Raw genomic sequence first — 25,995 nt, 5'->3', positions numbered from 1 at the left:
AGCACTTGCCACTATACATTGTTTGAACAGCTGCTTCTTTTGGTTAACTGCAGTAATAAAAACGTTGTACATCTTGGACAGAGGTGTTGACTGTGCTAGCGAGGAGTGGCTCTGGCAAAGAGCTGCTGCAGCCTCTCTCCTGCCAGAAAGGGTCACCTTTCCCAGCCAGGCAGGAACATGCAGCAGGTGCTGGGTTCCTCTGCTCCTCTGGTAGCGGTGTGAGAGCGAGCAGGGGTGTTCTCATGCCAGCTTCCCAGTGACAGCCAAAGGCAAGGAAGCACTAGAGGGATCATCTAGTTCATCGCTTCCCGATCTTTTCAGCAGCCTGTGACCTGCCCTGCCGCGGTGTCCCTGGGACAGAGCGGTGGCCACAGGCGCACGTCCCAAGCCTCACTGGCTGCTTGTAAGCTCCTGGCTGGAGAGCTGTGCCTCTGGAACAGAGCATGCGGATGGCAGGGGCTGTAGGTGTGCCCTTGGCTGAAAGGTTGGCTGTCTTCTGTTACCCTGTGCATCTCCTGCTGATCCCGATACCTGCGTCAGCCCTCTAACACTGTGGCTCAAATTCAACCTTTGATTAGGGCTCATAGAGGGCTACTTGGATATAGGTTTGTTTGCCATAGTATTTAAAACAGTGAAAATTCTCTAAAGAATTGAAATGAAAAGATGTGTGTGGCTGTGCTTTTGTGCCAATAAAATGGGAAAACCCCATTTTTTACACACATGCACGTGAGTTAAATGCAAAACACATGCTTCGCTGCTTTTGGTAGAGTGAACCTCTGACTCTGACTCTGGAGGATGTGAGCTCTCCTGGTCATGTCAGTGGGCTGCTCAGGGTGACTACTTTGTCACTGGGGTTCAAAACCTGGCACACATTGCTTACTTGGAACAGCGATCCAACAGTGAAACAGCAAAAGGAAAAGGGTTAAAATAATCAACCTTGATTCACTTTTGGACAAGCTGGCACAGGCTGAGCAGCTGAAGTTCCACCTATTCTGTGATACTTCTCCCTTCTGTGTTCCATGTGCCTGTGGCAGAAGGAAGGAAAGCTGCTAGAAGGGACTGGTGGCTGGAGGCCCCATCTGTGTGTGGCACACAGGCCATGGCCCATGGTTCTATCAAGTTTGAAACTTGCTGTAAAGGCAAGATCTAAAGGACGCTGCTCTGATCAGTCGATGATTTCTCAGTGCCCAGTGAAGCTGTTCTTTGCAGGAGTGAGAATTCCATCTGCTTCACTCATGGTCACTGTGGGCCTGTCTTCACCCCTGCACTGCTGGGAAGTCCAGCCAGGCTCCTGATTTAGCCTGCGCTCACATGCAAAAGTCTTTAGCCTGATTAAGTGTTAACTCTTTGAAAGGAAATGTGCCTTGAGGCTACAGTGGGGATAGCCCAGGCCGTGGATTTCTCATGTGGTACCAGCCCTGCTTAAGCAGGATTTAGCAGTCTCCTCCTCAAGCCCCTCTGCCCTGCCCTGGGTGCTGCAGCAGGGTGGTGAGCTGGACTGAGAGACCATAGAGCTCGAGAAAGAAAAACCACAAATCATAAAGCAAGTAGGGGGATTATTTGGTTGATTTTTAAAAAAGGAAGTCAAAGTATTTTCTCTGATCTGTTTTCCCATGTTGCTGCACAGACAGCTGTCAGGAAGTGGAGCAAGGGCAGGAGCAGCTCTCTGCCTCGAAAGCGACAGGGATTGCATAAGGTTTGTTTTTGTGTCCGATGGCAGGCCCAGCACAGCGCTGAGCTCATGCCATCAGCAGGGCCGTGCCAGGGCAGCTGGCTGCGGCCTGCAGTCTGCGGCCTGCACCCGCGCCCGGCCTGCGCTGCCTCCCAGCACAGCACCGCCGTGTGCCAGCGCTGCCCAGAGCTCCGGGACAGCGCCCTGTGCTTGTTCCGCCTGAGCAGAGCTTCTCCTAACGTACTCTTGGAGAGCAGGGAATGAGCTTAAGGATGGCTAATCCAGGCTGAATCCTACAGTGAAAACAAGTCCTTTACCTCAAGTATCACTGAAGTCTTTCCTCCCCTCCCAAACCCCCGGCTTCCCCATCATTCAGCAGCAGACGATATTCTCCTGGCGCAGACTAGAGCGGGGAATATTAATTGTGCTGTAATGACAACTCTCCTCTCAGAACCTGGCCTTCTGTTCAGTGTAAATGAAGGGCAATCTGTGGCCTATCAACAGATTGTTTCCTTTGGAAAAACAGCCTCACACTTCTCAGATTTCCCTTTACACTACTGTCTGTTGGTATCTTTTCCTACCTCAAGATCTGCTACATTGCTGTAAAAGGTTTTTTTTCTCTTTAATTAATTTCTTTCAGCTCTGTCAGGATAGAGGGTAATTAAATGCTTCAGTATCTTGTCATAAAAATGCCACTTTTCAGAGGAATTGTCTTAATGAGCCTGTTTTTCAGTATAGCAGAGGCTCATCTATTAGTCCAGTGTATATTTTTAGAGCATGGCATTAGCCAGAAAAGCCCATTAGATCGTTATACAAGTGGCTGAATCAGCAAACTGTATCTTCTGCTATTCTGTCAAAGCAATAACGTTAACATTATCAAAGTGATTAAAAGCCATTCATTCATTTTGCATCTGGGTTGACAAGTTCATTCCTGCACAGGCATTCAGTGCAAAGCTGTGAGAAAGGAAAACTAAAAGCTCATCATCTCCCTCAACCTGAAGATCTACCAGTGTGTGACAGATGCAATCAAAATATGACAATTGAGTGGAACACCGGATGCCTGTGCTCTGTCACATCATGGATTATCACTGGCAAAGCAAAATCAGCCTTACCCTAGGACCTTTTATAAGGATTTGCATCTTTCTGCAGCCAAAGAAGCTGTGTGTGCTGGAAGACACAGAAAGCCTTGTCCTTCAGCTCTGGGTCATCTTCCTGGAGCTTCAGATCAACGGTGGTGCTGCTGGCCTTTCCTTTGGGGTTGTTGCAGGTGTGTTTGGCCAGTGGCTTTCCTGGATCTCCTGCTCGGGAGCCATGAGGGCTGGGTACCCCAGTATCAGTTCTTGGCCTTGGCAAGGCTGTTTGTCCAATGTTTATACAGAGAGCAGAAGCAGTGGGAGGGATAAACAAGTGTTGGCTTCACTGTCATAACCTTTCTGAAAAACTGAGTAGACAGAAAGCTTTGATTCTTGGGGCTGCCTGGGGAAGCTGCTCAATAAACTTGCTTACAACAAGTGCAGCATATCCAAATCTTTCCCATGGACAGGACACGATCCAGTGGTAAAGGGCATGGGAGCTGCAAGAGCAGTCCCTGAGGCTGAGGCTGGTCTAACCTAAGATTGAGAGATTTGCATGTAGGGGCCTCTGGTTTCTGCTAACAGATATAAAGCAGCTTTGAGTCCTGTAAGTCAAATGGTGCATCAAGGAAGGAAAAGACAGAGGAGAAGAAGGGCAAGCTGTTACTTGGTAAAAATCCACCACCTGATTCCATCAGTGAACCCACCTACTCAGCTCTGGACAGTACCTGAAAGTGTTGAATTGCATTAAAAAGCAAACCAATGAGTTATCACACTGGGGTACGTACATGTAGCTGAGTTTTTTTTCCATGCTATGAATTGTCTTAGTTCTGCTGACGTCAGTGTGACCCTTTATTAGGGATTTGTTTAAATGCCACAAGCCTTTTGTGGCAAAGTGTCACTAACATTGTGTTTTAAATGAGTGCCTTGTGATAGCACCTCTGTCACTGTGTCAGACTTAAGTGCTGTGTGTGCTGTTGCCAGCCTGTCCAGGGGGCATTTGCCTTTTTTATGGTTGGTGTCTGTGCTACACACAAATTAATCTTTCCTACCATAGTGAAGAAAAGCAATATTTTTTTCATTTTTAACCCACAAAAAATAAAAAAAAGTAGCAAGCTGATGGTTGATGTTTATCCAGGGGTGAATTGCTCCAGTAGGGCATCAGTGATATTCTCAGAGCCATAAAGATGAAAAAGATCCATTAAAACTCTGGATGATTTAGGCACTTTAGTTATCTAATTGAATTGCAGTTTTGGTTTCCCTTTCCCATTTCTAGGCACCTTTGTAGTCACTTGGCCTCCTACTCAATGAATTTGTGTCTTCATTGCACTTTTCGAATCAGGAAAATGAATGCATTTAGCAGTTTATTGTCTTCTGTAGCCTGCTAATATGAATCATGCTTGGGAAACCATAACTTTTTAATAAATGGTAAATTAAAATCATCAGGTAACTGTGAGAGTTGATAGAGAGAAAATACATTTTTCATTTTCACTTTTGTTTCATTTTGAGGAGTGGATTTGAATTTCTGAAAGACATTTAAAATTGCACAGAATGGTTGTTAGCTTTGGTCTGATAAATGCATCCTGGTAGAAAAGGTCAGAAAAGAGAACTGCAAAAGCACTCTCTGTGCAAAGTATTGGCAATGGCAGAGGCGTGAGGATAAACATCTGAATATTTAATATCCAATAAGACAAATTAATCATCTGCTGTTGCTTTTCGTCTGTTTTATCTATCAAAAGTGTGGGCATCCATTTTATTGGTGGTTGCTTTGTAAATACCCTTAGGCCACTGGATAGTATTAGCTAAGTTGTGTGTATAGCGTGGATCGAAAATTCCCTTTAAGTGTCTACCACAAGAGAGCAGTGTTGGTGTAATAAGCTGGGAGAGCATGCCTCGGTAGTGAAATTCTTCCATCAAAATGCACGCTGAAGTACTACAAGAGAAATTCAAATGCAGTACAACAAATCTTCTGGGAGCTCAGCAGGATTAAGGGATAAAAATAATGAATGGGGCCTAATTTCTGGTATTGAGATTTGAGTTTCTTAAAGGCATCATTGATATGACTGTGGGCTCTTTGGAAAATTTCAAGGAGTTGAAAATTTCATCATACTGCTGATAATCTAAATATGTTTTTCCTTTTTTTTTTCCTCCAGTGTGACTCCATTGAAAACAGTGCTGCTTAGTTGGTTTTTCTGAGAGAGTAATCTGGTCATGTGTGTATATTTGGGTAGGGTGGCCTAATTGGGGCCTTCTAGTACCTGAATGGAGCCTACAGGAAAGATGGAGAGGGACTATTTACAAGGGCATGTAGTGACAGGACAGTGGGGAATGGCTTAGAACAGAAAGAGTAGGTTTAAATTATATGTTAGGAAAAAATTCCTTACTGTGACAGTGGTGAAGCACTGGAACAGGCTGCCCAGAGAAGATGGGCATGCTCCATCCCTGGCAGTGTTCAAGGCCAGGCTGGATGGGGCTCTGAGCAATCTGGGATAGTGGAAGGTGTCCCTGCCCAGGGCAGGAGGTTGGTATGGGATAATCTTTCAGGTCCCTTCCAACCCAGGTCATTCTATGACTTTCAGAGCTGAGGCCAAGCTCTATGGAGCCACAGACTGGGAATTCTCTGTGGATATTGAATGCTGGGTAAGGCTCATTAGCACTCAGCTTCATTTTTAAGCACATAATCCAGTCTGCTGCGCTCTGTGCTTTTGGAGAAGCACAAATCTACTGCTCTGCTGCAGATGCCCATATCCCAGTTATAGGAAAAAATTAGGACTGTGCTTAGTAGATTCACTACACCCATGCTTTCCTGGTTGGAGACCAGAGCTGCAGCAGTATTTGAAACATATGACTGCAAATTTCTCCTCAAAAAAAGAAAAAATAAACTTTTATGCTGATGAGTTGGGATGGATTAGTCTGGAAATAATTAACCTTAATTTGTGCACAGCTTGTTAATGAAAATCTATCTCAGTATTACAAATTTTAACTGCTTTCAGCCTTGATCAAATTACTGATTTTCACTGAAATGTATTAAAAACATTTTTCTATCAATAAAAGCCAATAGTAATTTTTTTTAAGAATGTGCCTGATAGCTGCTGACTTGAAAGCCTGGTCTCTGACTTTAAAACTGCCACTTTACTGTGTGGCTGTCAACAATCTGTTTCCATGTGATGGAGAACTTGCTATCTAAAAATGACATGGCAAGTGTGTGTCAAAACGAGATCCTACAGAAGCCAGGCTCAGGCTTAAGAAAGCAGGATGGATTACTCTGAAGACAAGATGTGTTCAAAGGTGAAAAGGTTGTAACTGGGGAGAAGTTGCTAGGGTTTTAAGGTGAAAAATGATCCAGTCATGAAGCAACATTTTAAGCTTGAAGTAAGTGGAAGAGAGATAGTAGACTGCACTCTCTTGGTGCAATAAAATGCTGAACTTAGCAGAAATTGATCAGTGATAATTTGTTCCATTTGGAGGAGACCAACAATAGCAGTTTGGTGAGGAGAAAATTGTGGGAGAGCATGGCTGTACTGCATCAGAGTATAGTGGTCTAGACAGGTTGCTGGCCTTTCTCCAAGTATCTGCCACTGGATGCTTAGGAAGGGGTAGCAGAAATGCATGTGACAAGTTTATGATTACTTTTCTCCTGCTTTACCCGTTATTTTTTAAAAGACAAATAGTGAGAAGAGGTAGCAGTATGCGGTACCTTGCAGGTGAGAGTGGGAGCTGGGGTAAAGTCTATCTGAACTGATTAGCCAAATTAGTGCACTTGCTAAAGTAGCCAAAACTGAGTTTCATTTTGACTAAAAATAGTCCTCTTATCTAAATATGCCATGTACCCACTATGCCTTCTACTTCCGAAACGTTATCACAGCTGCAGTGTCCTGCATCCTAAATTTAGAACCATTCATGCCACTGAATTTTCCAGTACAGTAAATGGATGCAGCAGCTTTTTTAGAAACTAAAAAATAGAAAAGGTTAAGAATAACATAATGCAGAGCAAACCATACTGAAATATCAGTGCTTCATCTTTGGTAGCCATTAATGTCTTCAGTTCTTTAAGTAATGATGATACAAAATGTGTGGGGATTTTAGCGTCTGAATTATCAAGATGGTTCTGGTTTTTTTTCTAGAATGCTGAGGAGTGTCCTTGACACCCCCTTTTATGAAACAGTGTATTTGACTGTGAGTCACAGGGCATGAACTGTGCTGGCTGCCTATTGCTGTAAGTCAAATTTGAACATGAAATATATCCCTAATATGCAGCAAGATGAGACAAAGGACTGCCTGAGCTTTATAGATCTATAGCTTTTCATGAGCCCTCACAAATAGACATTGTTTGGGATTTGTTTGGTTTTGTTGTTGGTTTTTTTTCTCACAGGTACATACAGAAACAAGGTTACAAAGTCTCTTTTTTTTTCTTCTGGTCATATAGGGTTGTCAGCACAACAGCTCACATTATATCTGATAGCCAGTGCATTTTCATACTTCAGGACTTTCTGTAATACCTTTCACTAAATCCAGGTCTGAATGAAAAACATATGCTATTTAATAGTTTCTGTTCTTCAGTGGTTGGGAACTCTTTCTTTATGTTCTGTCTAATCAAAATTTCTTTGAGAGATACGAAACCCTACTCTCTTGACAGAGTAGGTGAGCAAGGTTTTATGACAAGCTTTTATGTCTAGATAAGCTTTTATGTTTAGATTAGTTATAAGGTTGCTCATCAGCTGACAAATTGAGCAGAGTTCTTGGAACAGCCTGAATTGCTGTTAGATCTAGTAAAATGCATATGAAATGTTTTGTTTGTCCTAATGTTTTGCCAGTTCTTGCCAGATTACCACCTTAAAAATTTGGAAGTGTTATGCTTGAGTGTAAAATATGACTTCACAAAAGAAAGTCGCTTTTTTGTATCTGGCCAAAGATGCAGAAATCTTGAGGGACTAGTACATTAACAGTAAATCTCCTGATTTCCTATAATCTTTACAGCTGTTTCCCTTTTGGAAACTATAAATTCTAGATACTGAGAATCAAGTTCTTAAGCGGGATTCCTTGTGACTTAAATTGACTTAAAACATAAAAATTCTATGAATGGTAGAAGACTTGGGGAGGAAAAAGGTGTTTTCTGACAGTGTGATCATCAAAATGCAGCTCCTCATGGTGGCCAGGCCAAAGCAGTCTTTAGATTCAACTCTGTGAACAGTGCTCAAAGTGGATTTCATGCTCACACGTCCTCCTTTGTGTTGGTGAAAAGAGAGGCTCCTGCCCAATGCGGGGCGGCGGGTCTCGGATGCCATTCCCAAAGTGGGCTGGCCGCTGCTCTCCCTGCACTGCCTGCTCTCAGAGAGAGCCTATTTTGTTGTCATCTGCAATTTCAGTACTTTTCAGAGAGCAATTCCCTTGTAGGAAAGCTGTTGCCATAAAAGCAATCTTTGCAGGGAGCAGTGGTAAGAGCTTGCAGATAGGTTGCTGTTTTGGTCACCTGGGATTGTTTGGGGCTCCTGCAACAGCTGTTTTGTTTGTGGACTTTTTAAAAATTGAGACTTTATTTTTTTTAATATTTCTTCTAATTCTTCATTTAAGAAGTGAGAGCTAAGGTGAGCATCTTCCTTAGGAAGTAATGAATTTTGCATCTTAAACCAAGTTGCTCTTCTCAGAACTGGACTTCATGACAATTTGCTTTCTGAGGGACCAGATGGGTTTGATGCCTGTCTGAACTCTGTCATTATCTTCTAAATCTCCAGGTGTAACCTCTGACCCTTCTCTGAAGCATCTCTCTGCTGACAAACCTGAAATCCCAGTTGTTAGCTACCTCATCTGGCTTGTTTTCAATTCTAATTCCTCAGTATTCATGCAAGCCAGTAAAACCTAGGTCCCTTTGGCGGTTTTCAGTTGAGGAGGGCACACTGCCATTTTCCAGCAAGCTGGCATTCCCAGCAAGTTCTGTTTTGTAATCACCCAGGCTAGCACTGTAGAAAACAGATTTGACCATTTCTTTCTTAACAAACAATTTCTCACCACAATTACCTCAAACAATGCTGTGGCAGTTTCACAGCTATGGCAATCATTAGGAATGTTCATTATTGCGTTCTTTATCGTGCTTGCCTTTAGTCACACATTAAATACATGTTGCTCTCTGAAACTCTGCAGCTCTCTTTGTGCATTGTGTGACCCCATACCTGGACCTTTAATCAGGCTGTGGGAGTGCTCCTGTATCACACTTCCTGAGGTGAAGAATAGGGCTCTGTAAGAGAAAGTGACTCAGGATCAAAGATTAATAATCACCCTTTCTTTGTTGCTTTTGCCATTTTTCCATTTCAGCATAAAAGGCATAAAATTTGAGGGGAGGGAAAGTAGAATTTTAGGCAGCATGATTTATTCCACACTGTATTTTTAGATTCTTTAAGTATTTTAGTCAAAAAGCTAAAGGTTACTAGAATAAGAACTGTGGGACGTCTGCTCACATCTGGCTCAGAGGCTGTTTACAGCAGTAATGATCCTGCTCCTAAAGGCATATCCAGAGCTGAAATTTTTGCAAAGGTTTGAGGTGAGATTTGATTCAGATTATGACTTGCTGTTACAGCAGCTACAGGCCCCTGCTGAAATCAGAGTTTCCTTTTTGCTAAGTAGCTCCTATCAAATAAGAGGCAGATTCACAATATGAAGAAAAAGCACAGAACATGAGTCCAAGAAAGGAAACATTATTTTCCTTTGTATATTTGTAAGATGACAACTGAGTCTGAAACTTTATGAAATATTTGGGAACTGAACTCAGATGTTCCAGGCCAGTGTTCAATCATAAGATATCCTTCCTCTGGTTTGTTGCATGGCTGGGATGAGAGTAGAGTGAAATAAATTCTGCAGCCATTCTGCTGTGTTTGTCCATGAGTGTCTATCTGTATGTGGTTCCTTCTGCCCTTGCTTCCCATTCCTATACATTGAAATTTCATTGCTGCAGAATTTTGGTTCTTCAGTAGCAAAGATGTTCCAAAAAATGTCAAGTGACAGATGAAGTGAAGGTCTCTGCCTGGCCTTTCACCCTGCCAGAATGTTTGCAAGTAAAATACAAGTCTAAGGGGTTTTATTAAACTTTGCTTTCTGTTGTGTTAGAATAGTTCTTAGGAACAGAGTAATTTTGGCTGCTACCTTTGTAGAATAAAATTCTGAATTGGATATTGGTAGCTTTCATGGTTTTTTGTGTACTTAGTACTCTTCTCCATGCCCACCCCATCTTTTTTTTTTTTTTTCTTTTAGCAGCCTTGAGTCATGGGATTAGGCCAGACTGCCAGATTTTGTCTGAAAATGAAATGCTTACAGTTCTCCTGAGGGTGATTAGGGTCTCAGGAGGGTGAACGTAAGGCTGGAAAACACCAAGGATCAGAAAACAAGTTTGATTTTTAAAATCAAAACATTTCTAAGCTGCTACTGTTAGTTTTAGGGACTGACCCAGGTTTGAAGATGCAGGGTGGTAACACTGTGTTATATATCCCATCTCAAAACAATGCCCAAAATGCAGGGATGTGTGCTGGGCTGTGACTCCTTTATTTTATAACACCAGAGGCTTGAAGCAAGGCATTGGGCTTTGCTGGCAAAAAGAGTTCTCCATGCTGAACCTGCTCTAGCTGCTTGTCCTTCGTGCAGCATGTCTAGGTGAGATGGGAGAAGGAGCAGGAGAGGTGTAAGGAGCAGCCTGGGTGTGGTGTCTTCACTTTCCCATGCACAACTGATAAAGCCAAACTGCAAATTGTGTCATCCACGGTGGGTGGAAAACTTTGGCTAGACCAGCCCTTGGCGTTTGTATAAAAATGAGAGAAAAGTATGAATAAGTGTGTTCAGGGAGCAAATGCAGGCTGTGCCTCTTGCCAAAGCAGTGGAAATATCTTTTTCTTAGATATCATTTTATTTGAGTAATAAAGGCAACCTCAGGCAAGTGGCTGCTGTGTTCATTCATCTAACACACATATTTTAAGACTTACTCTTGTGGGAAATTTTACCTGCCTTGATAATGTCCCTTCTATTGTTGTCTTCATCCTCTCTGTCATTTGTCATGAGAGCAGTGTGCCAGGATAATGGGAATTGGGGCATGGATTTTATTATAGATATCAGTGGGAATTATGAGCATGCATCAGAGGGAAAACTTCAGACTGTTAGAAACAAAGGTATTCTTGATCTCCAAGTGCATAAAAAATGCATTGTATTTCATTTAGGTGGTCATCTCACACTGTCCTCACATCCTCACGGTATCAGTGAGGGACAAACTCTTCCTTCAAATTTCCCAGCCTAAATCCACAGTAACTGTGCTGGGAGTGTGTGAAACTTGACCTAGAATCTCTGCTAGTGTTGCATCTCCACTAGTACAGTATGTGCTGTATATGACAGGAGCTATAGGGTAACAACCTTGCTAAAGGGAAGCTTTGCTCAGAAAGGTTTTAGAAGGTATTAGTCTTAGCTCCTGCTGGTGATTTTCCCAGAACTTAATATAATGGACTGTTGAGGAATACCCTGAATGCATTCCATAGAGATCAGCAGGTAAACTAACTTAATTTCAGTAAATTACCTTGGATAAGCAAGAACAGCAGGCAGTATCCTTTGCTAACTTTGGAGCTGATTAGTAAGGAAACTATGTATTCATTGTAACCCAGAGTGAATTATCACCACCACGATGAGGGAAAAAGTAATATCTTGGAAAGACATTTTGGGGTAGTCAGAGGTAGGCATAATGATAGAAATGGTTGACTGTGTCAGGTGTCCCTGTAGATTTATACAGACACTCCAAAACCAGGCTTTGTGTTACATCTCCCCTTGTGTTGGTAACACAGTCTCTTCAGTCTGAGAACATGACAAGCGCCTCTTCTCCCTAGGACCCCTAAGGAAGCCCTGTTCTTTTTGCCAGGGGTTTCAAGGTGACGCAAGGAGTGCACGTGCTGGTAGGAAACTCCGCAGTGCATGGGCTTCCACTTCAGCAGAGGGAGAGCTGGGGACTTTGCAGCATGAGGACAGCAACGCCAGGCCAGTCTCCTCCCAAACCCAGGTGCCTTGACTTCTAAGGGAAGCAGACAAATCAGACTTATATAATGAGATTTGATGGTGTGTTCATGTTCTGTTGAGAAGAGGGGTGAACTCCAGGCTCCTAAAGTCACGGTAGAGATCCACATGTGAAACAGGTACATGTGGCACCTTAGGCTGTTATCTTATTGGCCTGTTTCCCCAAAAGGGAGGGTGTTTCTCTGAGGACTACATGAGCCCTGTCTGGCCAGTTGATGTGCATCCACTAGAAGTGTTTTGCTGTGACATTTTCCTGGAAGAGTGAAGTGGTTCTGTTGCATAGAAATCCTTGAACCTCTTTGTCTCACAGCATGCAGTACTTTATTTTTCCAGGAACTTCTTTATGAGTGTGTCTACGCTGCAGCTATCAATCAGCTGCTTGGCTCTGATCTCACCTCTCCCTTCCTTACTCAGAATGGGTGCATGGAATCCAAAATTTGCTTCACAAAGGCAAAATCACTGCTGGCCTTGGCAAGGAGTTGGCAGGATGAAAACATTCTTGAGATTTTCACTGGGCCCAGCTCCTGCATGGAACAGTTGCTCAGAGCCCATGGTAAGGAGCTGTTGGCCAGTGTTGGTCTATGTTAGTGAGACTGGACCATGAGCTTTAGCTCCATGGAATCCTGCTACTTTATTCTCCCCCCATAAGGCCTGGTGGTGAGATCAATCCACGTTCCTTAGTCATCTGATTTGCACACCAATTTTTTTTCCCATAAAGGCTGTCTTCTGTTGGCTCACTAGAAACTGCACTTCAGAAACAACTTGTTTTAGGAAAAGAGGATATAAAAATTAAAACTAGTAGCAAATCAGGCTTTCTGGGCTCTTCTCTATAAGGGTCAGTGTGTTCCTTTAAAAACAGACATTGTGAACTTTGGGCATAGGAAACTGGGAAAGATGCCAGTACAGGATAGAATGAAGATTAATGCAGGCAGCTCCTAGGCAAGCTTTCCATATTTCCTTTCCAGGATGTCAATATGCTAAGATTATTTATGAATTCATATAGGATATTGTTATAAAGGCTGCTAATAACGACTCTCCCTCTTAACCTAAATGTTAGCAGTTCTAATGTTTCAGTTTGAGGCTTCTCCTGCACAGAGCTGCTACTGTGCTGAGCAGTGTTCTTGTGAAGAGAATACATTTCTGAAGGGATTATGCTGAAATCACGCAACTTGTTTCCCTTTAGGCTTAAGTGAGATTTAAATTTTGGCTTGTGGATGTGAAAAACAAACACACTGATTTGCTGAATTGCTTCCTGTTCCCAGGAAGCACTTTCAAATAAAGATAAAATTCTTTTAACATTCTTTTGCTCACACACCTCAGTGAATAGGGTTCTAGTGAATAGTTCCTATGAGCTGAGCCAAAGGTGCCACATTAGGATAAATATTAGCACCTCACATGCACCATGGCCCAGTTTTCTGTGGATGCTCCAGTTTTTCCATTGTAGCCAATTATGTTTGAAATGAGCAGTTTGTCCCAGTTTCACTAAAATAACACCTTACATTTATAAAGTGCCTATTATCACGAGTTTCCCAGCATTTTACAAATGACAAAAATATCCCTTAATACCTGTGCAAGCTGGTGGGAGATGGAGATGGCAATTGGAAATGAAAATTACAAAGACAATAATAGCGATAAGAAAAGACAAAGTGCAGTACTTTGACTTGTTAGAATTAATGAATAAGTTCGAATTTACTTGCATTTTACCCTGCCTGAGATCAAATATTGAGTCAAAATCTAGAAAAGCATAAAATGTAAAGATTTTTTCTGTTTTCTGTCAGAAATACCTTTGATTGCAGGAGAAAAAAGCCAGTGAGCATTGCCAGGATTCCCTGTGGATTTCTATTACATCTCCTAGTAAAAATCCATTGTTCTAATGCCTTTTGACTATGAGATTTCTTCACTTTTGGTCAATTTTATCAGCTTAATAAGAAAGCTACTGTTCTGTCTTTATTTGACAGACTGTGTATGCCAAATGAAAGTTCTTCACAAATTAATTAAAGATTATTTCCTGCTTTGCCTGGCATTCTTCAGTTATAATGCTTTTTTTTTTTTTCATAATTCATGCATGACCTTCTCAGTGAAGTTTTGTTGTGCACAAAAACCACCAAAAGCTTGTCATAAGTGTATCTTAGACTCAGTGCTATCCCACACTACACGGTTCCATTTCTTATTTTCTTTATTCATTGGTGAGACAGGATTATGCTTAATCCTATCAGCAGCCTCATATTTGTGAGGTGCTGGCATCTTTTCTAGGTATTGTACTCTGTCAATTATTGCAGAGGCTATTAGAGAGATGTGTATAGGACAGTTCAAACTGTTGAGCTGGCAAATGTTTACTCCAACTGGTTTTTGATTCCTAAGAAAATCCTAAGGGGATTTGCATTTGTCTTTTGCTCTTTGCCTTGCATGTTAATTTTCTGTTGTGGGTTTTTTTTGTGGGTTTTTTTTTTTTTTTTGGCAGGGGTATACTAAACACTTATGCCAATAATATTCTTAGATGAAAAATGCCACCAAATGTAAATCAGACTGTTTTGCAAAGCAATTTCAGTAAAGCACAAACAAACTTCACAAATAATCTACAGTGTGGCAAATTTCTCTCTTGTGTGTAGCAAATTTCTAAATTTCTCTCTTCCACACAAAAGTAGTGTTATCCCACTTGGGAGATACTACCAGTTGGAGGTGGCCTTAATTTAGGTATAAAAGTTGCATACAATTCTTTTCAGCCTGAGGTTTGAAATCTCACTCAGTAGAAATGATAAGGCAAGTTGCAGAAGGCTGTCAAGGAGGCAGGTTCCCTTTCCAGAAGAAACAGCAGAGATACTGCTTGTTTCAAAGCAAGAAACTCCTCCCCACTTTGCAGAATTCCCTAAATCTGCAAGCAGGTTTTTAGGATGTGGAAGACAGTTACTCCTTAGAAGGAATTCGTTATTCTCTATTTCCACCTGCAGGCCTGTGAAATACTTTGCTGTTCAACTCCTTGCTGGGGGTCTGTGAGCCCCCCTTTCCTAGAAAAGTCTGAGTTGATGTTACACCCTGGGCAGAATGAGCAGTGAGTGTATTGCTCCTTGGCTCAGAGGCTCTGCATTGTTCTTCATCTATCCCTGGATCCCGAGACCCAGCAAAACCTGGTTGAAGTGAGCTGCCACTGGATAATTTTTGTTTGAAGAGTTAGAGGTGAAAGGCAGTAAAGCCAGACAGAAAGTTTTCAGGGCATTGGCCTTATGCACATTCAGGAGGCAGCTTTACTCTGAGTATGGACTCACCCTCTGGACAAGCTACTTTCCATCTCTTCTCTTGCTTTTTGTACTCTTCCAAATAGGAATGATCTCCCAGCACAAGTTTTCATGGCACATTGTCGGTAGCACCTTGAATGCAATTAAGCTGTCAGTGCAGCACCACAAGCCTGCTCAGTCTGCCTGCTGCTACGAATTGTGGATGCATTTGCCACCCCTGAAAATATTTTCTCCCTTCTCCCTGTTTTTGCAAGATTGTTGTGTGTCTGGGAAACAGAGTGGGGATGGAGAAGGCCTGCTTATTAAAATATTTTTTCCTTTTTCCGTTCTTGTTTTGTAATATCTTTTTATTCTGTGTGGCAAAGGATCTGTTACATGGCAGTGACTGCTATGGCCCTGCTGGCTCATGCTCTTCTCTCTGGCATCTCCAGCCACAGAAGCCACACAGGAGCGTGTGTGCTGGCTAATGTGTAACTGTCTTTGTTCTGCTGTTGTTCTTTCTGAGACTTGGCTCTTTTTTTCCAGGACTTTGGTGTTCTCATTTTTGTTTTGTTTTTTCTTTTTACTTTGAAATGTAGGGTCTGTTGGATCATTGCAGCCAGCCTTCTGCTGTCACAGGTGCAACTGTATTCAGTCTCTTTCCCAAACCTGACAAGTTCTGTCTTAAAACTGGTAACAATTACTCCCACTGGAATTCTGTTATGAAACCTGCACATCTCACACTTGTAAGTATTATTAGTTTGTTATGCTGGTGCAGCCAGGATAGCAGAGGGTTATATGGAAGATGCAGCATGTCACACAGGGAAGTTTTTCTACCGGGCTTATTTCCCCACTTAGCTGAAATTCACCAAGTAAGCCAACAAAATTCAGTCATTTTGCCACTGTGGTTGCTATAAAATATGTATTTCTTTTCACATTCTTATCTGGCAAACTATGTTATCAAAGCTTTGTAGAATATACTGCAGATAAAGGTTGCACATTTTGCAACTGCATTGTTTTTGGAAGATGCTTCAAAGTACGGATCATGTCTGAAGGCAAGATTTACTTCAGGTCAGGTTAGAGGAGGAAGGAAGGGGATAGCAGGTGCAGGGAAGAGAGAAATGTTTGAGTGCTTCAGGTCACCTGCAAGGACTGAGAGAAGCCAAACTAGAGGCTTGGGAAAAGAACAGCAACCTTTTTTTCTTTTCTTTCAGATAAAGAGGAGATGCTGTTTAGCTCTTCAAGTCTTTTCACTGTTGCTGTGCTGCTGGCAAGGGCACTTTGACCATGTGGGACTGGTAACAAGCTGGAGCTGTGCCCTCAGCTTGCCTCAGCTACAGATTGCATGGCTGCCATGGCTGTAGTCTCCTCAGTTGTGTGCCCTTTCTCTTGGTAAAGAACAACACATCTGGGTTTTCTGTCTCAATAAACTGACATGCTCTCACAGGAGGAGTATAGCCCTTCACCAAGCAAGTTGCTAAGTGAATTTAGTTACATTGAAATTTCTTTATGTGAATAAGGCCTTAGTAGATGCTTAAGCCTAAGATTTTCTAGAAAATGTTGTCTGCGACTGTTGGTATGCAACAATTTTCCTTGTTCCTTGAAGAAGCCTTTCGGAACTCATTTCTTCATTTCTCATTTTCAAGTGAACAAGAATGCAGGAAGTTGATCAACAAGTTTTCTGACATTGATCTGTTGCCTCTTTAGATGACAGCTACTTTCACTGAGAAATTTTCCTGCAAGAAAAGCACCTGCTCAAAAGCAGGTGCTAGGAACAATGTTCTTGCTTAGGCAAATGTCAAAACAAGAGAATTTTTAAATTGTAGGACAAATTCAGGACATGTAAAACTAGCAAAATTCAAAGAATGCTGGAGATCTGTCCTGATTCTTATGGTGTCGGGGAGGAGCTGCATTTCTCCTGCTCCTCCTTACCTGTTTGAAAGCCCTTTCCTCAGTTTTCATGATGTACCTGCTCTTTGCTCTCAGGTCATCAGGCACCTAGGTGAGACATGATTACAGATATTTGCACTTCTTGTGCCAATATATTTCATTAATCACCAAGGACAGCTAAGCTTGTGTCTGAACATGAGGAGGCTGCATCTTTAAAAGCATCCACAAGAATGAACCCTGGACACAGAACCACAGCATGTGCGGGCTCCACAAGATGCTTTCAATCAGCATAGGTGCTCACACCGCCCAAAGTTCAGAGGAATTGAACTGAGTAATCTTTAGGGAGTGCAAAATAAGTTCCAAAATTCCTGCCCCATTTTCCACAGCACTGACCACTTGTGTTTATTTGGTTAACTGCCTTCAGTTTGATCCCTCTGTGAACTCAGGTCAGTAATGTGATTAATTAATATTATTTAGAAGGATTTGAAACTTATATTAATATTACTTAGAAGGGTGGAATGTGCTATGTGTTATGTGCTAGTACTACTGGTGATATTAGACACTGAAGGACTCTGAAAAGATTTAGGACAAACCACTGCCTTTTATTGAAACAGATAAATTGGCCACATTTCTTTGTGCCTCTGCCTGTCCATCTAACCACTCTGATGTTCTCTCTAGAGTTTCTGCATGCTTACAAAATGCTTTAAAAGATGTGATTTCAATACACTCTTTTGACAGTGGTCAAGATGTTCCTGCTCCCCAAGGCGTTAACTGAAGGAGGTGGTTATTCTTAAATTTATATCTCATTCATTGGGAGAATTTTGCATACGTGATTTTCTGTAAAATGTCATGAATACTTAAATATGCAGTTACAGTTTAGCTCAATATTAATTATTCACAAGGAATTGTGTATTTGTGCCAGCTGTGAAGCACAATTGCAACTGTGCATTGAATGCAGTGATAATGCAATTGAGAACAGTATTGGTCTGTTACAGTGATTTATCCTGGTTATCTGAACACATGGCTTTTATTCTGGACTGATGCAAAATTAATTACAGTTCCTGATGTTGTACATGCAGCTGTTTTACCTCAAGAAAAAGAAAATCCCACTGGGGCAAAAACTTCAAAAGAACACTGAAAGATCAGGGAATTGGCATTTGTGTTTGCAAGGATCTGAGTAATTTCACAAGTAGAACAAGAATCAAAATCTTTAACAATCTGATTGCTAAAACCAGAACTCCAAGAGGAAATCATTAGACATGACCTTCTTGCAAACAGGAATTAATAAAATGTAATCTTAGGCTACGACATATTTTAATTAACGTAATGCCTGTTTCTGAGAGATGTTGGTTTCTAAAAATATTATCTGCATATACAGTACTGCTAAGGAAATTAGTATAATCTGGGATTTCAGTCATGTTTCTTCTGGGCAATTTTTTCTTTTTTTTTTTTCTTTTAAATTTTTTCCTTCAGTCCCCACACTGACCCCTTATTAGATTATATTTCAGCCAAACTAGTTACTATGCCTGGCTAAAGAGAAAAACTGACATTAAACTTCCAAGCTGGCTAATTTAATAAAAAGAACCTAACAATAATGTGTGTTCTTTTCTGTCCAGGAGGCTGCCATGAACCACTCACAGCTTTATTTTTCGTTTGTACATTGGCATTGATGTATATAAATGTAAACTATACCCTCTCCTGTGTCCCAAAATGCAGTAGAGACCATGCATGAGGAAAATAAGAAAGTAGAAATAGCCACCATTGACAGGTGTAGGAGAGATGAACTAATGGGCAGAAAGGTACGAGATATCAAAAGCCAAGATTTTGCCTTTCCTGACTTCTCATTTATTGTGCACAGCATGGTGAAGAATTAAAGTGTCTGGGCAACAGCTAGTTAATGTGGAAAGAAGAATTACTTAATCCCAGAATGTTTATTTTGCCTGATCTTTCTCTTTTCCTACTAAATGTCGTATGAAGTCTTGGATTTCCTTTAGAATTACTGGGAGTACTCTTTACCATCATTAGCATTACATGAGATTTTATTAATAGTGATAAAGCAACTATCACAGTATACAAAGAAGAAAAAATATAGTTTAAGAAAATTAACATTTGAAAATTTCTTTTTTTTTTTTAATAGACATTTATCTAGTTTAAGGAGCATACAGCCTCTATAAAAAGTGCAATGGCACTGCAACAATGGGCCAGAGAATCACATCAACAAGCAGATAGCACATGGAAGCATGAGGTCATCTTGTTTTCCACTTGTGCTCATAGAAGTCTGTTGTGTCAGAGACTTTGAGAAGTCTCTGATTCAGAAAGCTGATCTTCCAGCAAGAAACTAGAGGTGACTTCAGCTCTTGCCAGTGAGGGTGGTGAGGCACAAGAACAGGTTGTCCAGGGAAGTTGTGGATGTGCCATCCCTGGAAGTGTTCAAGGTCACACTGGATGGGAATTCCAGCTATCTGGTCCAGTGGGAGGTGTCCCTGACCATGGTGGGAGGGCTGCAGTCAGATGATCTCTAAAGTCTCTTCCAACCCAGACCATTCTATTGCTACTTAATCTTATTTATTCTCCAATTAGTTCTTTGAGATGTGATATGAGATTGCCTCGTACAGGGAAAATGCAGGTCACATGGGGTGAAACAAGAAAAGAGAGAAAGTTCCTGAACTTTTCCTTTGTCCCTGGACATCAGAGTGGATTCAGTGAGAAGGAAGCACACTTAGCCTGTCAACTGCACAGGACTGTGAACAGGGGCCTAGTGAAGTAATACACCCTTTAAATGCATATGTTGATGAGATGCAGTTTTCTGAACCAGTAATCTACACTACTCTGTTCATTGTAAATGGTTTAATGTTTTGCATTTTGAGAGTGCATTTGAGTCAGAGCTTTACAAATACTCATTAAGCCCTGAAACACTGCTCTGGAATAGATGAATAAATTATATGGAGAAAGTAATCATTAGAAACCTTGTTGTTTTGTTGAATGGTGTACAGTTTTCATGTAACCCAGGACTTAAGTGCAGCAAGTCCTTGACACCTATTTTCACTTTCCTATATGAATATTCATTTGGCTTAAGAGTTAGCATTTCATCCCCGCATCTCATCAGAATTAGAATTCATCCTCCTCTAATGGAAACTGTACTGGTTCCCTGCCACAGACAGTGGTTGGCATCAAATAAAATTGTTCTTTGTTCCAAAACTATGGTTAGAATTCAGTGGTTAATCAGATGCTGATAGCAAACACTCCCGGTTTCCTTTACATCCATGTGACAATACAAAAGACAATTGATATGAGGCTAGTGTAAGATTCACTCTGGACATTCCAGGCACACTGGGCTTTGTTCATACTCCAGTGTACAGCTTGACATTTGAGTTGTTTCTTTCCCCTAAAGCAAAAACTGTTCTATTCTTCAAATTTATCACAGGTTTATCTTAAGTACATGCATCTATGGATTTTACATTTTGTTAGTGCTACATTTTGTTTTCAAAATCCCTTTAGAATGTTAAAATGAAAAAAAGGATGCTCCCAGGGACATATGGTGGGTTATTAAATGGTTCCTTCTAAAAATCCAGCCTGAATCTGGTCCACTTTGTTAGTCTCCAGATGTTTCTGGAGTTATACTGCATTAGTATCAACTTCAATGAAACAAGTTTAGATGGGGTGTTCATAATAGGCAAAAAATAACCATAATGGTATCATTTTTGCTACTTTTCTCAGTGAAGCTGATATTTGAAAGTCTGGAGTTGTAGGTGCACTTGATCTTGCCATCAGGTCTTATTACATCAGAGCTTAGCTGTTCACAGAGCCAAGGGTAAAACCTGCAATATCCTAATTCATCTTGTAACTGCTTTATGAACTGTCTGTACAATACCTATTCTTCTTGGTCCACAAGCCCATAAAATATTATTGGAAAATTAAATATTCTCAAAACACTTAAAACTGAAAATTGTAAAGCTGATTTTCCATTTACCAAAACAATTAAGTACCAGAGTTTATGTGACAAAATCATCAATACCACCAGATACGTTTTCAGCACTCCAGACAGTTATAATTCTGATAAAATGTGGAATTTTAGCAGTGATTTATCTGATTTGCCTTAGCAGCAACAACCCCAAAGGCAGGGTTAAATGGAATAATGACCTTCAGTTGAGGTATTTGTTGTGAAATTCACCGAGGGTGGAGAGAACGGCCTGAAATGCAAATGCTGACTTGTTATCAGTCTCTGGAAATGCCTCAGGCCACTTCTACCACTACTACAGCAAAGCTGCGCCCTTCACTTGGGAATTAGCACATTCCCTACAGATTTGCGTATAACAGAAGTAGTTGTGATAGTTTCTCAAAAAAGTCTTTGTTTTCACCTTGCGTTTGCCAAACCTGAGCCAGAAATGTGTCATCAAAGCAGTCATTTATGTATTTAAAAAACGAGCGCTGTTTTCACGCTGTTGCCATGGGACAGCTATAGCAGGAAATGAGCAAAACACCCACATAATTATTGTTGACAGAATACAGTTTCAATTTTATCAAGTGTAGCCCCTATGTGATATGTTGTTAAGGCAGCCTTCAAGATCTCAGTGAGTGAAATGCTGATTTGAGGAGTATGCAGTGCCCAAAAGAAATGAACAATTGTTAGGCTTGAAAAACAGACCATATTAAAGACGTCTGCCTCACTGAGATGATATGGGAGTAATTATTGCTAAGTCTCCGAGGAGCAATTAGAGTTGTTTTTATTAAATTTTCATGTCTTGATTGACATTGAAACTGAATGAATCAATATGTAAATCCAGATTACAGTGATCTAATAAGATATTGAGAAAGATGATACTTCACAAAACATTCTGTGGCAAAACTTTACAGCACCGAGAGAAAAACCCATAAATGTATCATTTTGCAAACTGCCTTGCTGTTGTTCTTGCTTTTGAATTTAATCTGCTTAGCTACTATTTAAATTAGATTTCAGAGGATGCTGTAATTAAGAAGGGGGATATAATTCATCATTTGTACAGATCATATCCATTATGTAGCCAAATAATATAAGTTATTTATAACAGTGTTGTATAACAACCTTAGAGAGCTTTAACCATTAATCAATAACAATGGAGAAATGTCAATGTATAAAATTAAATCAGGTATAATAATATTCCAATTTGACAGATATCAGGCTATTCCTTGCTGAAATACATAATTGTCTCTCCTGATTTGCATGGCTACTTACCTCACTGATTAAAAGGAAATCTATTTCAGATGGCTTTTATTGAAAGGAGCAACACATTTGTATGTATTTAAAAGATATATGGAATAGTCCTACTCCCTCAGGAAAAGTAGGGTCAAATAAGAAAGAATAATTTTTTGGAAGGTAATACTGCAGTAAGCGAAGATGGTTAATTTCTTTTGATCTATATAAAACAAAGACGTTTTTCTGGTATGAATTTAGTCTGTATTGTTTATCTATTTTGACATGCCTATTCTAACATGTAGGAATGAAAAGGTGTGACACAGGTATAAGTGTGTTCAATTAATGAACAATGTGTTTTTGGTTTTGCTGACCTTTTGAGTAGTCAAGTAAGCTGAGGCCCTGAGTCTATTTTGGTCTTTTCTATGGAAGTCCATCTACACAGGCTCTAGGGAATGAAAAATATATGACAGTTAGAAAAAATGTGTTTTCTTTATTACCTTGACTCAGTCAAGTTAGATTCAAGAGTTCTGCTCAAGAACCTGCAGAAGGTTCTTTTTCTTGTACCTGTGTTTTTAAAGTCACCTGTGCTGTTCTGCACTGTCAGAAATTGCTTTCCAGGTTCTTGTGACAGCGAGATGGGTCACAGGTATTAACATGTGGTCTTACTGCTGGGATAGTGACAATTTTGCCTGTCCTGGATTTGCAACTTACAAAGATATTATTTTTTCCTTTCTTTTTTTTTTCTTTTTTTTTTTCAGGGAAAGACATGACCTTTTCCTAGTTTTGTTGTGTATGATTATGTCTTTATTTTTCCTCCTTAAGCCAAGCAAAATAAAGTGTTATTTTTATCTCACTGTGTTTTGGGCTAGGTGGAGATACAATCAGGCAAAGGAACACAGCAGGACATTTATGGAACTGTGCAATTTTTGGGGATGGAGGAACAGTTGAGCGATATCCCTCAGATTTTTTTTTTTTCAGTTTTGTTTAAAGCTTTCCTGTTACTATAGCTACTGGTTTTGTCATGCTCACGTATAGATGGTTTATCACATTGTCCTTTGAAACTGATTGCTGTTGCAAATCATTGAAGCCAAGAGTGTAAGGGGTACAGGTGTAGCAGGAGACTGTGGAATGGAAACCATGGAAGGACCTGAGTCCAAGCATAGGAGGAGACAAAAATAGATGTGGAGGATTGTCAAGAAGGCACACGTGCTAGGATTGTAACATAAAGGAGGAAGAAACTGGAGAGAAGTCAGATATTGTAAAGCTGCGATGAGTTATGGACACTTCATCTTGCCAGAAAAATGAAGGAGAATGATTAACCTTCAGCTACCTCCCTCTGGAGCCAAGCAGATAATCAAAATCTTGGATTCTTCTGCAAAGGGGTCCTTCCAAAACGATTTGGGAGACCACAATGGGAAGAGATTGTTCTGCCTGGTAAAAGCTTATTTAGGAAGAGGACTGAGACCTTGGCAAGTTACAAGCCTGCTGAGAAAGTAACATCTCTGGAAAGGTAGAGCAGAAGATGCTAAAATGGAATCTTGCCTGGAGTCTTGTGTGGGGATTGCTATTAGTATGCATAAGGTATGTTAAGTGATCCACAGAGTAGAGGCAAGCTATTCATGGGTGTATTAAGAAAAGTGAGGTGAAAATCTGTTTTAACTTTGACATATTCAAATTTGAAAACATCCTGTTGAATAAGTTAGTTTCTATTACTACTATGGGGACTCCAGAGTGAAGTTTTGGGTCTTCAAAGCAAATGGAGAGCAAACTTAGGGAGGAGCCTAGAAAGTGAATTCAGAGGTCTTAAATTTCTTTAAAAAAGGTGTCCTAGTGATGGTTATTGGGAATAGGTGACACTCTGTTTGCCCTAACTATATGTAGTTGCAAAAAATGGCAGTTGCCAAAAGGGCTGGAAGAAAGGTAATACATGGAATGGTGGACTCAAAACTGGAAAAAAGCTTTGATGGGTATAAAGTGAGATACCTCATATTGGGGAAAGAAATCAAATGCATAATTCCTCAGGAAACAGAGAATTGAACAGTTTGATTTAAAATTTTGAAGATTTTAGTCTTAAGGATTAGTGATGTTTATCTTTGCATTTGTCCTGTTTCTTAAAAAGGGATCTCTTCGTACTCAGGTGTCATGTAATTACAGGGTGTCTATTTGTGTTCATAAATACGGAATTGACTTCAAGTGTTTGCTTTAAAACAGACTAAATATTGATAGTCACAGGTACCTCAGTATTGAAGAACTGAGGTTTCTCAGTGCTGCCAGGCTTACAGTGTCCTTTGCCAAGGAAAAAAAAAATACCCTCAAGTGTTCATTATAAAATGTAAGTTAAATTTCTGGAAATGATCCTGTGACTTTGGCACATAATTGTTCTTTTGTATTTCTCCCTTCTACAAATAACTTGAGCACTGTGCAGACATTTAACTATTGCCACCTCTGTTTAGAATAATAAGACTTGTCATGACAAAATTATGACTATTTGTTATTTAGCTTGATTACCAAATATATCCTAATGTGTGGATTCTAGGTGCTGGGTATGTAAATTATTGAGACTCTGTGAAATGCAAAAGAGAGAAAATGAAGAGGAGATGGGACTATGTTAAATATAGTAATCACAAAAGCTTGTGTGACAGGAAATTGTAAATTGACAGTAATTAGGGGATGCATTCATTCATTTTTGCTTTTGTGTGCATTTTTGTGCATTTCAGGGGACATGCTTAACTTGTTTCTATGAATATAATTCTTTTGGGCAAATGGATATTCAGGTGAGAGAGAGGTAATTAGATATATTCAGATGTTTGCATCTAGAAGGCAAATCAGTAGGATGTCTTTAAACATGAAGGACATTTGTAAGGAAAATAGAATTATTTTGAAGATATCTTCTGGATTTCACAAAGGGTACTTTCAGTGAGAACATACTTTTGAAAACTGATGGTGGTTTGGAAAAGAAAGCCTTTTACCTAAAGATAATTACCCTTTTTTTTCACCCGTAGGAGAGTTCAGCATGTTTTGGAAGGAGAAGTTTGGATTTGTTATGCAGCACCAGTGTTGCCTTCTCAATGTCATTTTCCCATCTGTCTTGCTCAGCAGTGTCACTGTCTGGGCTGATGCCTGCCTGTGTGCAGTCTCCAGTCAGATCCTGCTGGACAGGGAGACAGTGACCCTCCAAACTATTCTTGTACAATGTCATGCTCCATATCTTCCTCAAAGGAACTGTGGATACAATTTGAACTTGTTTATATTCTTTCCAGTGGCCAGGAAAATGAATAACTCCTTTTTCCGTATTTGGAATTCCTTCAACAATAGATTTACCATTATTTAATCTTTCTTATTTTATCAGCTATATTTATCTTTCAGTGCTCTTAGAACTCTGTTACCTGATACAGGTCCCATGGAAATTTAGGGAAACTTCTCAGCCTATTGCAAGGAAAATAGGTTCCAAAAATCTTACTTTGTCTAAAACTTGCCATCACTTTCCCCATAGCATGAACTGCCCTGTTTAGAAAAGTGTAGATGTTTCATTTAATGTCAGCACTTATAAAAAGGTAAAACACAATCTATTGTGACAATACCTTTTCTGTTCTGCTCAAGATTCATTTGGCATTGTATTAATACATGTATTAATTCTGTCCTGGGAAGTGCTTAGGCTGGAAATGGGTGATGTGCTGCAGATGGTGTGCCAAATTTTTGTACTTATCTTGTGACTCTTGCCACCCTTCCTTCTGTCTAGCTCTCCTGACTTCTGTAGGTTGTGTGGTTCAACTGAAAACACTGCAGATCAGGAACGAGAATGTGCTCTATATTTAGTCATGTCATCAGTAGTACCATTGTGCAAGTTGCTTATCTTTCTTAACTGTATCAGGGATTGTCCTTCCTCTCCCTGTAAATAACAGAGATCTTTAAATTCAAGAGGTTGCTGTGAATTCTTCCTGT

The 25,995-nt window shown here is 40.4% G+C and overlaps 1 long non-coding RNA gene across 1 annotated transcript; it reads left to right on the top strand.

Annotated features, from left to right (window-relative positions):
• The first annotated feature begins 1,167 nt into the window (after positions 1-1,167).
• LOC111930818 (uncharacterized) lies at positions 1,168-19,835 on the top strand. The gene is made up of 5 exons (XR_002865318.2): positions 1,168-3,525; positions 15,590-15,736; positions 16,205-17,326; positions 18,497-18,679; positions 19,018-19,835. It is a non-coding gene; the product is annotated as an uncharacterized LOC111930818 (long non-coding RNA).
• The last annotated feature ends 6,160 nt before the right edge of the window (positions 19,836-25,995 follow it).

This window comes from Cyanistes caeruleus, chromosome 6 (assembly GCF_971803275.1).
Source record: "Cyanistes caeruleus chromosome 6, bCyaCae1.hap1.1, whole genome shotgun sequence".
NCBI lineage: Eukaryota > Metazoa > Chordata > Aves > Passeriformes > Paridae > Cyanistes > Cyanistes caeruleus.
This window is presented reverse-complemented; position numbering and strand designations above follow the sequence as displayed.